Here is a 14,503-nt window from a genome sequence, read left to right as displayed (position 1 = left end):
ATAATCCGCGGAAATGTAGGAATGTGCTGGGATACTTAGATAGACACCAGGTGCAAATAGCTCTACTCCAGGAGACTCACCTTAATCCACGTTGCATCCCCCGCTTTGCAGACAGATGGGCGACCGTGCGGGAGTTCTCCTCCTATTCCACCTATTCCAGGGGCACTGCCATTCTGATCAATAAACGACTAGCGTTCCAAAAACTGGGTGTTCGAACGGATAGTGAGGGGAGATACGTGATCCTCTGGGGGAGACTGGGCACTGATGTTGTTATGCTCATAAACTGTTACGCACCCAACATTGACACGCCTGGGTTCTTCTTGTCACTATGGGGACATGCACTTGAGGTCGAGGCCACACATGTAATCTGGGGGGGGGACTTTAATCTCTCCTTGTACCCGGGGGCGGACAGGTCAGACGGTAGCGGACAGTACAATACGAAAGCCGGGGAGGCGTTGCGGGGCATACTGGCGGAAGCGGGATTGTTGGACAGCTGGAGGCACTTACATCCGGGGGCTAGGGAGGGCACCCACTTCACCACGCATGCACGCTCGTGGGCCAGGATTGATTACTGCTTCATCTCACGTGGTCTGGCTGGTGGCGTCGCCAAGGTGCGGCACCTACCTCGAACATATTCGGATCACTGCCCTGTGCTGACCGTCCTGGAATTGCCTGGTTATGCGAGAATACGTCCACCGTGGCGGCTATTCCCCTCGGCCCTCCTTGACCCGGTATTCAAACAAGAACTCGGAGAGGAAATCGAGGCCTTCTTCCCTAGGAACAAGGGGTCTGTTGCTAGGGTTGAGACGATTTGGGAGGCTTTTAAGGTCACAGTGCGCGGAGTCACAATCTCTAAAAGCTGTGGCGTGTTGAGGGACATAGTGCGCACGTTGACGGGTATTGAATCGGAACTTAAAGCGTTAGAGGCGGAGATGGTTGGAAACCCTTGCCCTGACCTAGCGATAGCATTCAGAGCCAAGTTATCCGAATTTGAGGAGGAGGCAGCCAGGGAAGCCAAATTCCGTGGTAAGTACTGGACGGCTCGACGCTATTGCGAAGGAGATAGGCCGGGAAAAGTCTTAGCAGCGCTCACTAGACACCAGCGATTTGCCACGCACATACTGGAAATCACTGATGGCGAAGGCAGAACTTGTCAGGACACTAGGGGGATACAGGACACCTTCCTGCAGCATTATAAACAGCTGTATACCACGCAGCAGACTGGAGAGGTTGACCTCAGTGGGTTCCTCGATGACATTGCACTGTGTTGGCTGAGTGATAGTGATAGGGCTTTCCTGGGGTGTCCTTTCGAGATTGATGAAATCCGAGAAGCGATCATGTCCTTAAGTAACGGTAAAGCCGCGGGACTGGACGGCCTACCAGCCGAATTTTATAAATGTTACATAGACATAATGGCACCAGTGCTGAAGGAGGTGTTTGAGGAGTCGCTGGAGGAGGGGATACTACCGGGCTCTATGAGGGAGGTGGCAATCACTTCGCTGCTTAAGCCGGGGAAAGACCCGAAGGATACCGATGCCTATAGGCCCTTATCGCTGCTAAATTGCGACGCAAAGATTCTAGCGAAAGTGCTCGCGACTAGATTATCCCTACTTATGACTACCCTGGTGCTGCCGGATCAATCTGGATTTGTCCCGGGTAGAGCTACGTCCCATAACCTCCGCACCCTGTTCTCCCTCATACCTACCATCTCGCCGGACCTGCCGGTCGCTGCTGTATTTCTGGACGCCACCAAGGCGTTTGACTCGGTGGAATGGGGCTATCTCCTGGCCATATTAGGCAGGATGGGCTTCCCCCGGATCTTCATTGCCTGGGTGTCATTGCTTTACACCTCTCCAGTTGCTAGGGTCATCATCAACGGAGTGTTGTCGACGCAGATGCCAATCACGAGAGGGACTCGACAGGGCTGCCCATTGTCGCCCCTGCTCTTTGCCCTAGCTATCGAACCCCTGGCTTGCAAGATCCGGCAGTTGCATAAGGACAGCGCCTTTAATTGCAACCAGAGACAGATAGGCATATCCCTCTATGCGGATGACGTTACCTTGTATGTGCGGCGCCCGCAAGAACACCTCAACCCCCTATTGAGAGAATTCGTGTTATTTGGTGGCGTCTCCGGCGTACACATCAATTGGAAGAAGTCGCAGTTCTTCCCCCTCACGCCTTCGGTGGCCCCTTTCCCGCTTGATTACCCGCTGGAGTGGTGTAATACGGATTTGAAATACCTGGGAATTGTTGTGTCACTCGCTAAGGAGGACACGGTCCGACTGAACTACGGGGTGGCCATCTCCAAATTAGCCGATACTGTGTCTCGCTGGTTGGCCCTCCCACTGTCGATGGCGGGAAGAGCCTCCCTGATAAAAATGGTCATCCTCCCACGCTTCCTATACCTCTTTCAAAATATACCCTATTACCCGGGAGCCTACTTCTTCAAAAGGCTTCGGTCTGAACTGCTTCGCCTATTTTGGGGCGGGAAACAGCCGCGCCTCAGCTGGAAAGTATTGACACAACCGTATGACAGGGGTGGATTCGACGTGCCTGACTTGGAGGTATATTACCTCAGTGCGCAGGCTCAGCATGCTTATTATTGGATTAACCCCACCCCCTTTATACCTCAGGTGGCAGCTGAGGACTGGATAGTTCACCCGCTGCCGCTTAAGGGCATGCTGCTGGGCCTGATCGGGGACGTTGAGACGCCTGCCACCACTGTAACTTGTACCATGGACGCTTGGCGAAGGGTGACTAGATTACTGGATAGCCCCCATGCTCTACTCACCGGCACTGCCCCTTTCATATCATCCGCAGTTATCGCTCCTGACGGAAAATGGATTTCATTCCATGTGCAACCGCATCCAACTTCATACCTGGGGGGACTTATTTCATGAGAAGCAGTTCCGCACTAAGGAGCAGTTCTTTTGTGCTACTCCCCCGACGCCAATGGAGGTCTTTTATTACATCAGGCTCCGTCAGGGTATGAAGGAGATAATTCCTGGCTACCCGGAGGAACCGGGCACGGTCCTGCCGCTGCACGTCATGCTTGTTTCGGACGGCAGACATTTGGTGTCGAAGCTATATTCGGCCATTCGAGAGCAACGGCCCCCTGTTCCGTCCAAGGCACGTACTGCCTGGGACGCTGACCTACCCGCTGCACTCACTGATGAACAGTGGAGACACTGCTGCTCGGTTACCGCAAGAGTCTCCTCTAGTTGTAGACTGAAAATTATCCACTATAAATTTGTGCAACGGTATTACTATACCCCAGTTCGGAAACTGCGATTTCGACTGTCGGATGACGACAGATGTGCGCGGTGCCGTGCAGAGGGCGCAGGTTTCCTCCATCTGGCCTGGGAATGTGGAGTAATTCGGGAATACTGGGAGCAGGTTCATGCTGCGTTGCAGGTGATGATCGATGGCCCTCTTGACCTTGAGCCAGTGGTGATGTTGCTGGGTTATACCAAACACGTTCCCAAATCGGATCGCAAGTTTGTCGATCTCGCGCTCCTTCTTGCTAAACGGAGGATTGCATGCAGATGGGGAAGAGGGAGGGCACCTAAGTTTAAGGAGTGGCTAGACGACCTCAGGTACTGCCAGGACCAACATGGCGTTTATGCGGACCTGATGCCTGCCCGCTGTAGACCCAGTGACTTTTGGTCCCCCTTGCAGGTTTACTGGCTGTCCCAAGCTGCCGGCAGCGACTCCTCTGGTGAGGACGAGCCGATACCTGGCCCATGAACGTACAAATGCACATTACACTGCACTCACCGCAATGCATACCGCCCGATAGATTGGCCCTTGACCAGCAGGGCTCCACCTCTCATATTCCTCCCATGGTTGGCTCCCTGGGGCGCGAAGCGGCTCCCTATCCACTGGGCACACACATAACATATTGATACACCGGGCGCCGGGGTTGTCTCACTGGGCGACGACAGGGAGACTGCGGACTGATGACATTACGAACTCCTGTTTTTCCTTGTCGGGGGGATGCCTGACTACGAGGGTGGGGGGGGGTCCCCCCCTTTGCTATTTGCACAGCTAAGATGGCGGGGGGAGGGTTACAGGCACAGTGGCTTCTGACTCCGGAACATTGTTGGAATTCATCTATGTTGTCCCTTGCCCGTTGTAGATGATGGTTGTCCGCTGAATGTACCATGATCGATACTGTACAGGATAATTGATGCTGTTACTGTCATGACTATGTGATGCACTATGTTAATAAAAAAGGTTTAATAAAAAAAAAAATAAAAAAAAAAAAAAACTTATGGCGAACAAAGTGGTACAAAAGGGGGTGGTGATGGACGGAGCATCTGAACCAATCAAACACTCACACCCAGTCAACAGATCGGGGTTTAATCCATCACCGTTCTTTAGCCCACTCTGCCACCCCAGTTCAGACATGGCCATATGCAAATCAGTGCCTCATGGGAACAGTCTAGCCCGAACTGCCAAGCCATGCCTTCCCTGGACCGGAAACAAGCTTCCGAGGACCGGTTTCTGGCATTTCAGCCGTTTTCAGCCCGGCTTGCTTGAATCCAGTGGCAAAGTGAGCAAGGGACTCACGTCTGAGCATACCCTGCCAACTTATGGCGAACAAAGTGGTACAAAAGGGGGTGGTGATGGACGGAGCATCTGAACCAATCAAACACTCACACCCAGTCAACAGATCGGGGTTTAATCCATCACCGTTCTTTAGCCCACTCTGCCACCCCAGTTCAGACATGGCCATATGCAAATCAGTCTGACCCTGTGCCTCATGGGAACAGTCTAGCCCGAACTGCCAAGCCATGCCTTCCCTGGGCCGGAAACAAGCTTCCGAGGACCGGTTTCTGGCATTTCAGCCGTTTTCAGCCCGGCTTGCTTGAATCCAGTGGCAAAGTGAGCAAGGGACTCACGTCTGAGCATACCCTGCCAACTTATGGCGAACAAAGTGGTACAAAAGGGGGTGGTGATGGACGGAGCATCTGAGCCAATCAAACACTCACACCCAGTCAACAGATCTGGGTTTAATCCATCACCGTTCTTTAGCCCACTCTGCCACCCCAGTTCAGACATGGCCATATGCAAATCAGTCTGACCCTGTGCCTCATGGGAACAGTCTAGCCCGAACTGCCAAGCCATGCCTTCCCTGGACCGGAAACAAGCTTCTGAGGACCGGTTTCTGGCATGTCAGCCGTTTTCAGCCCGGCGTGCTTGAATCCAGTGGCAAAGTGAGCAAGGGAATCACGTCTGAGCATACCCTGCCAACTTATGGCGAACAAAGTGGTACAAAAGGGGGTGGTGATGGACGGAGCATCTGAACCAATCAAACACTCGCACCCAGTCAACAAATCTAGGTTTAATCCATCACCATTCTAGCCGACTCTGCCACCCCAGTTACGACATGGCCATATGCAAATCAGTCGGACCCTGTGTCTCATGGGAACAGTCCAGCCCGAACTGCCAAGCCATGCCTTCCCTGGACCGGAAACAAGCTTCCGAGGACCGGTTTCTGGCATTTCAGCCGTCTTCAGCCCGGCTTGCTTGAATCCAGTGGCAAAGTGAGCAAGGGACTCACGTCTGAGCATACCTTGCCAACTTATGGCGAACAAAGTGGTCCAAAAGGGGGTGGTGATGGACGGAGCATCTGAACCAATCAAACACCCAGTCAACAGATCTGGGTTTAATCCATCACCGTTCTTTAGCCCACTCTGCCACCCCAGTTCAGACATGGCCATATGCAAATCTGTCTGACCCTGTGCCTCATGGGAACAGTCCAGACCAAACTGCCAAGCCGGTCCAGGGAAGACATGGCTTGACCCTTTGACTCATGGGAACAGTCCAGACGGAACTGCCAAGCAAGGTCCCGAAACTGGTTCTAGAATGCTTTTTTCCACTCCAGGGATGACCTGGCCTGGCAGTTCGGGCTGGACTATTCCCATCGGGCGCAGGGTCAAGACATATTTGCATATGGCTGGGTCCGAACTGGAATGGCATGGTGAGCAAAAAAAGGATGGATTTAGGCCCAGATCTCTGTACTGGGGTGAATGTACGACATTGATCTGCAAAAAAAGGATGGATTTAGGCCCAGATCTCTATACTGGGGTGAATGTACGACATTGTTCTGCATTCCATCCATCAATTGTTCTTTTTGCATTTGTCACACCGAGTGGGACGGGTATGCCCAGACGTGGGTCCCGTGCTCTCCATGCCACTGTTGTCAATCTATCCTGGCTGATGAGGGCTGAAAGCCCGAAACCGGTTCTAGAATGCTTGTTTCAAGTGCAGGGAGGACCTGACCTGGCAGTTCGGGCTGGACTGTTCCCATTGGGCGCAGGGTCAAGACTGATTTTCAGATGGCTGGGTCCAAACTGGAATGGCATGGTGAGCAAAAAAACGACGGATTTAGGCCCAGATCTCTGTAATGGGGTGAATGTACGACGTTGTTCTTCATTCTGTCCATCAATTGTTCTTTTTGCACCTACTTACCCGCTGGGTCGGCAGATGCAACTCCCCTGTACTTGGTGTGCGCTCTTCTGATCTGGCGCTGTCTGCTGGGTACTCTGCTCCGGTGCCTGCTTGCTGCATGGAGGTTTGTGTTTGTGGGTCCCGCATGGAGTTCAGTTAGGTCTTCCATGGGTGCACAGTCTAAATATCGAGTTTTTAATATCGAATAGACAGAATATCGAGTCAGAAATATCGAGAAGTAATTAATATCGAGGTAAGTAATATCGATGTAATTTATATCGAATGTAAAAAAAAAATATACATCGAAGTAAAAAATATCGAGTTCTTAATATCGAAGGTTTAAATTATCATATTGTTTGTGAGGTAAAAAATATCGAAAAATAAAATATCGAGTGTTAGAATATCGAAAGACATAATATAGAGTGTTAGAATATCGATGTATTAAATATAGACTGTTAATAATATCGAAAAATTTTATTTTTTGTTTAAAAAATATATCTTTTTTTAAGTAAATAGAAATTAAATTATAATGAAATTTGTGATTTTTGTATTTAATTTTATATTTTTTTTAAAAAAAGTATAATACATTTTAGGAGCGGGATGTGGGTTTATAGGGGAATAGGGTGGGAAGTGTTTTAAAATATATATATATATATATATACATTTTAAATTGTAATAAAATATTATAAATTTAATAACTTTTTAAAAATATGTTTAGAAAATGTATTATACATTTTAGGAGCGGGATGTGGGTTTATAGGGGAATAGGGTGGGGAGTGTTTTAAAATATATATATATAATAAAAATTAAAACATTTTGTAAATTAGTAAATTTTTTAAAAAAATATTTAGAAAATGTATATTAAATTTTAGGACTGGGATGTTGGTTTTTAGGGGAATAGTATGAGGAGTGTTTTAAGGATTTAATATTTGAATTACATTTTTTAAATTAATTTATAAAATATTTTACAATTTTAAAATATATTTTTTTAAATGGTATAATAATTTTGTACAATGGGATGTGAGTTTTTATGGGAATGGGGTGTGTTTTCTTTTTTTAATAATTAAAAATATTTTAGATTTTTTCAGTATATTTTCAAAATGTACATTTTTTAAATGTATTTAAGATTTATTTAAAAATATTGATTGGTATGTTGGATTTAAGGTGAATAGTGTTGTGAGAATCTAAAAATGTTGACGTCTAAATTTTTCAAAATAATTTGTCACATGTTGTTTTTCAAATTTGAAATTTAAAATGTTAAAATATATGTGATTTTGATGTGAAATTTTTTATAATTTGGGGCTGATTTTTTACATAATTAAAAAAAAATTATATTTGTAAATTATAACGTTTTATTTTTTATTTGTTTGTAGTTGTGTTTTATTATGTATATTTATTGGTGTATAGGGTGTGTATTAATTTAAAAAATTTAAATTTAAATTTAAAATTTTATTTGAATGTTTGGAATGTGAAATTTAAAATTAAAAATGTTGTTATTGAATTAAATATAAATTATGTTTTAGTTTATTGGGTTATGCAAAGTTTATATAATATATGATGTAATTAATTTACATTTATTTTTCTTTGTTTGTGGTATATTTTAATTTGAAATCAAATAAAAAAAAATATTCCAATTTAAAAAATAATGGTATACATTTTAATACAAAAAATGTAAACAATATTCATAATATTTATTTTTTGGAGTGGAATTAATAATAATTTGTGTTTAGTATGTTAAACTTTTACTGTTTTTATGTTTGTTTGAGTGATGAAAGTAAATATATAGGTTTACTGTGTAGCACCTTCCCTTACTTGATACTTGGTGGTTTGGGAATAGTAAATTGTATGGGTTTAGTGTCCTGCACCTTCCCATAGTTAATACTTGGTGGAGTGGGAATAGTAAATTAAATGGGTTTAATGTCCAGCACCTTCCCTGAGTTAATACTTGGTGGAGTGGGAATAGTAAATTAAATGGGTTTAGTGTCCAGCACCTTCCCTGACTTTATACTTGTTGGAGTGGGAATAGTAAATTGTATGGGTTTAGTGTCCAGCACCCTTCCTGAGTTAATATTTGGTGGAGTGAGAATAGTAAATTAAATGGGTTTAGTGTCCAGCACCTTACCTGACTTTATACTTGGTTGTGTGGGAATAGTAAATTAAATGGGTTTAGTGTCCAGCACCTTCTCTGACGTTATACTTGTTGGAGTAGGGATAGTAAATTATATGGGTTTAGTGTCCAGCACCTTCCCTAAGTTAATACTTGGTGGAGTGGTAATATTAAATTAAATGGGTTTAGTGTCCAGCACCTTCCCTGACTTTATACTTGTTGGAGTGGGAATAGTAAATTGTGTGGGTTTAGTGTCCAGCACCTTCCCTGAGTTAATACTTGGTGGAGTGGGAATTGTAAATTAAATGGGTTTAGTGTCCAGCACCTTACCTGACTTTATACTTGGTTGTGTGGGAATAGTAAATTAAATGAGTTTAGTGTCCAGCACCTTCCCTGAGTTAATACTTGGTGGAGTGGGAATAGTAAATTAAATGGGTTTAGTGTCCAGCACCTTCCCTGACTTTATACTTGTTGGTGTGGGAATAGTAAATTGTATGGGTGTAGTGTCCAGCACCTTCCCTGAGTTAATATTTGGTGGAGTGGGAATAGTAAATTAAATGGGTTTAGTGTCCAGCACCTTACCTGACTTTATACTTGGTGGAGTGGGAATAGTAAATTAAATGGGTTTAGTGTCCAGCACCTTCTCTGACTTTATACTTGGTGGAGTGGGAATAGTAAATTGTGTGGGTTTAGTGTCCAGCACCTTCCCTGAGTTAATACCTGGTGGAGTGGGAATAGTACATTAAATGGGTTTAGTGTCCAGCACCTTCTCTGACGTTATACTTGGTGGATTGGGAATAGTAAATTGTGTGGGTTTAGTGTCCAGCACCTTCCCTGAGTTAATACTTGGTGGAGTGGAAATAGTAAATTAAATGGGTTTAGTGTCCAGCACCTTCTCTGACTTTATACTTGGTGGAGTGTGAATAGTAAATTGTGTGGGTTTAGTGTCCAGCACCTTCCCTGACTTAATACTTGGTGGAGTGGGAATAGTAAATTAAATGGGTTTAGTGTCCAGCACCTTCCCTGACTTTATACTTGGTGGAGTGGGAATAGTAAATTAAATGGGTTTAGTGTCCAGCACCTACTCTGAGTTAATACTTGGTGGAGTGGTAATAGTAAATTAAATGGGTTTAGTGTCCAGCACCTTCTCTGACGTTATACTTGTTGGAGTAGGGATAGTAAATTATATGGGTTTAGTGTCCAGCACCTTCCCTAAGTTAATACTTGGTGGAGTGGTAATATTAAATTAAATGGGTTTAGTGTCCAGCACCTTCCCTGACTTTATACTTGTTGGAGTGGGAATAGTAAATTGTGTGGGTTTAGTGTCCAGCACCTTCCCTGAGTTAATACTTGGTGGAGTGGGAATTGTAAATTAAATGGGTTTAGTGTCCAGCACCTTCCCTGCCTTTATACTTGGTGGTGTTGGAATAGTAAATTAAATGAGTTTAGTGTCCAGCACCTTCCCTGAGTTAATACTTGGTGGAGTGGGAATAGTAAATTAAATGGGTTTAGTGTCCAGCACCTTCCCTGACTTTATACTTGTTGCTGTGGGAATAGTAAATTGTATGGGTGTAGTGTCCAGCACCTTCCCTGAGTTAATATTTGGTGGAGTGGGAATAGTAAATTAAATGGGTTTAGTGTCCAGCACCTTCTCTGACTTTATACTTGGTGGAGTGGGAATAGTAAATTGTGTGGGTTTAGTGTCCAGCACCTTCCCTGAGTTAATACCTGGTGGAGTGGGAATAGTACATTAAATGGGTTTAGTGTCCAGCACCTTCTCTGACGTTATACTTGGTGGATTGGGAATAGTAAATTGTGTGGGTTTAGTGTCCAGCACCTTCCCTGAGTTAATACTTGGTGGAGTGGAAATAGTAAATTAAATGGGTTTAGTGTCCAGCACCTTCTCTGACTTTATACTTGGTGGAGTGGGAATAGTAAATTAGGTGGGTTTAGTGTCCAGCACCTTCCCTGACTTAATACTTGGTGGAGTGGGAATAGTAAATTAAATGGGTTTAGTGTCCAGCACCTTCCCTGACTTTATACTTGGTGGAGTGGGAATAGTAAATTAAATGGGTTTAGTGTCCAGCACCTACTCTGAGTTAATACTTGGTGGAGTGGTAATAGTAAATTAAATGGGTTTAGTGTCCAGCACCTTCTCTGACGTTATACTTGTTGGAGTAGGGATAGTAAATTATATGGGTATAGTGTCCAGCACCTTCCCTAAGTTAATACTTGGTGGAGTGGTAATATTAAATTAAATGGGTTTAGTGTCCAGCACCTTCCCTGACTTTATACTTGTTGGAGTGGGAATAGTAAATTGTGTGGGTTTAGTGTCCAGCACCTTCCCTGAGTTAATACTTGGTGGAGTGGGAATTGTAAATTAAATGGGTTTAGTGTCCAGCACCTTCCCTGCCTTTATACTTGGTGGTGTTGGAATAGTAAATTAAATGAGTTTAGTGTCCAGCACCTTCCCTGAGTTAATACTTGGTGGAGTGGGAATAGTAAATTAAATGGGTTTAGTGTCCAGCACCTTCCCTGACTTTATACTTGTTGCTGTGGGAATAGTAAATTGTATGGGTGTAGTGTCCAGCACCTTCCCTGAGTTAATATTTGGTGGAGTGGGAATAGTAAATTAAATGGGTTTAGTGTCCAGCACCTTCTCTGACTTTATACTTGGTGGAGTGGGAATAGTAAATTGTGTGGGTTTAGTGTCCAGCACCTTCCCTGAGTTAATACCTGGTGGAGTGGGAATAGTACATTAAATGGGTTTAGTGTCCAGCACCTTCTCTGACGTTATACTTGGTGGATTGGGAATAGTAAATTGTGTGGGTTTAGTGTCCAGCACCTTCCCTGAGTTAATACTTGGTGGAGTGGAAATAGTAAATTAAATGGGTTTAGTGTCCAGCACCTTCTCTGACTTTATACTTGGTGGAGTGGGAATAGTAAATTAGGTGGGTTTAGTGTCCAGCACCTTCCCTGACTTAATACTTGATGGAGTGGGAATAGTAAATTAAATGGGTTTAGTGTCCAGCACCTTCCCTGACTTTATACTTGGTGGAGTGGGAATAGTAAATTAAATGGGTTTAGTGTCCAGCACCTACTCTGAGTTAATACTTGGTGGAGTGGTAATAGTAAATTAAATGGGTTTAGTGTCCAGCACCTTCTCTGACGTTATACTTGTTGGAGTAGGGATAGTAAATTATATGGGTATAGTGTCCAGCACCTTCCCTAAGTTAATACTTGGTGGAGTGGTAATATTAAATTAAATGGGTTTAGTGTCCAGCACCTTCCCTGACTTTATACTTGTTGGAGTGGGAATAGTAAATTGTGTGGGTTTAGTGTCCAGCACCTTCCCTGAGTTAATACTTGGTGGAGTGGGAATTGTAAATTAAATGGGTTTAGTGTCCAGCACCTTCCCTGCCTTTATACTTGGTGGTGTTGGAATAGTATATTTTATGGATTGACAGTATAGTATTTTTTTAGATTATATGTAATGATATTAAGCTTATTTAAATATAAAATATATAGTAAAAATTAAAAAAATATATAAATAATTATTATAATTGATAATAAGACAAATTCTAATAATTAGACTGCAACCGTTTTTAATGATTTTATTATGTTCAAAAGAGTGTTAAAAAATCGGAAAATAAATGTATTCATATTTTTCAATGGTAAGTACACATTTTTATTTGGACGATATATAGTTTAACAACATATTAATATTATTTTCATAGTTCTTTTTTGGTGAAAAATATTTTTTATCAAAATACACATTTTTCATACATTCATTTTAAACAAAGAAATTTTTTATTCAGTGTAAATTTTTTAGTTCTTTTCACAATTTTTATTGGAAACAAAGATTTTTTTTCAAATACATATAGAACTAAAATATGTAATATTTTTTAATACAATGTTTGTATATTCACACATTTTTTAAAGAAAACATATAAATATATATAATCAAAAATAAGTAGGTATTGTTCACATTGAGATATGATTGACAAAAAAAATAAGATTATTAATATATAAAATATTAATAATATTAATTTTTACAGAGGTACCATTTTATTCCATAGGTTATGTTTTTTTTAAATTATTTGTACAAATAAACAGTAAATTATAGTAACATGTATTAAATAGTTCCATATTTATACAATAATATAAGCATTTTTTTAAAGTAAATGTTTGCTACATTAATAATAAGTAACTGAAAATAACATTTAGGACATTGTTAGTAATTTTTATAACATTGTTATATTTTTAGATAATTTAAAAAAAATACAATAGTTTGATAATATTGATTTAAACATGTATTACATGTATTTAGAATGTTATTTAATGTTAATATGAATGGGACTATTTGTTTGTTAGGGACTATTTTGTAACCGCGTAATGTTATTTTGTGTTATATCGGCGTGGAAGAGCTTGCGATTGGATGCTGTTTCGCGTGTGGAAGGGTAAGTTTCATTTTAAGTATATTATTTTAGTTAGATATATTTTTTGAGTGTTTGTAGAGTGTGTATGGGTTTTCTAGTGTTGTGTAGTTGTAGGATGTGTGTGTTTTAGGCGGTAGTTACGGTTTGGGTTGGGTTTACTATGTTGAGGTAGGAATAGGATTAGAAATGTTAATAAAATGATATGTGTAATGTTTAATAATGTTAGTAAATGTATGTTTGGGCGTATTGTGTGTGGGTGGGTATGTTTATTTTCTCTTTTTTTTGGTGCTTCCCGGGGATCCCGTTTTTGGGAGAAGATTGCGTTTTTTTATAGTAAGAAGTGTGTAGATTATTATGTAATCATTTTTAAACACACTTTCTTAATTTTTCGCGTTTTCAAGGAGCGGGTACTTTTCTTTTTTACATTTTTCGGGTTTTTTATGGTTTATCGTTGCATCGGATTTGGAGAATAATCGTCATAGATGTGGGTTTTTTTCTTTCTTTCTATTTTGTTTCCTTGGAGCGTTTTTTTACTTTTTGATAACTTTATTCGGGTTTTTATGGGTTTTCGAGTGGATCGTTTTGGAGAAGATATTTTTTGCATCTGTTGCTATTTTTATGCGTTCCTTTGGATAGTTTGGATCGTTTACTCATATGGAAGGATTTCTTTCATTCCAAAGGTTTGTCTTCAGCAACAAAGTGAGTAAGTTTTCTTTATTAATTTTTTGGGTGGGATTGTTTATGTAATTATTAAAGTTTTTTAAGTTATATTTTACAAATTGTAAGAAAACTGTTCAGATATATTTCTATAAAATCATATAAAATATATTTGACAATTTTGGTACAGTTTCTAGCATACATTTAAGGCATATATTTTATGTGTATTTTTTGTTATGTATAGGTATTTTTAGATGTGTTTAAAGAATTGTTTTTGCGATCATAGAAAGATAAGGTAGGCCTCTGGTTGTTGGGTATAGGGTAACTTGTTCTTGTAAGGTGTTGTACATTTTTTTTGTTTGTTTACTTAGCTTCGGGCCAATTAGTGTAACAGATTGTTCCATTCGGAGTTGTTGGTACCTTTGCTCCTTTTGTAATGAATGGAGTAGTTTATGGAGTGTTGGGGTAGTTCTGCCTGTACTTGCTAGGAAAGCATTGTGCCATCGTTCGACTGCGTTGTTACTTTTAGCCTGTTTATTTAGTGTACTTAGGTAGACGTTCCACCAGGGAATTTGGAATTTGGGTTGCCTTCTGTGTCCGGATCTGTGTAGTCTTCCTACCCATGTGTCTTCGTAGTAATCTAAGAGAGGGCTTAGTTTAGTTTAATTTTTTTGTTAGGAGGGGCTGTATATTAATAGGTATTAATGTTCTGCTATGTCTGTAACAGGAACGTAGGCTATTGCAATTAATTTTTTTACCTGGTAGGCAAAAGTGCTGTCATTGCAGTATTGGGAGCTTAGGTTAGTTTTTTGTATATGTGTCCATATACATTGGTTAAAATGAT

The sequence above is a fragment of the Lissotriton helveticus genome, chromosome 6 (assembly GCF_964261635.1).
Source record: "Lissotriton helveticus chromosome 6, aLisHel1.1, whole genome shotgun sequence".
In the NCBI taxonomy this organism is placed as follows: Eukaryota; Metazoa; Chordata; class Amphibia; order Caudata; family Salamandridae; genus Lissotriton; species Lissotriton helveticus.
This window is presented reverse-complemented; position numbering follows the sequence as displayed.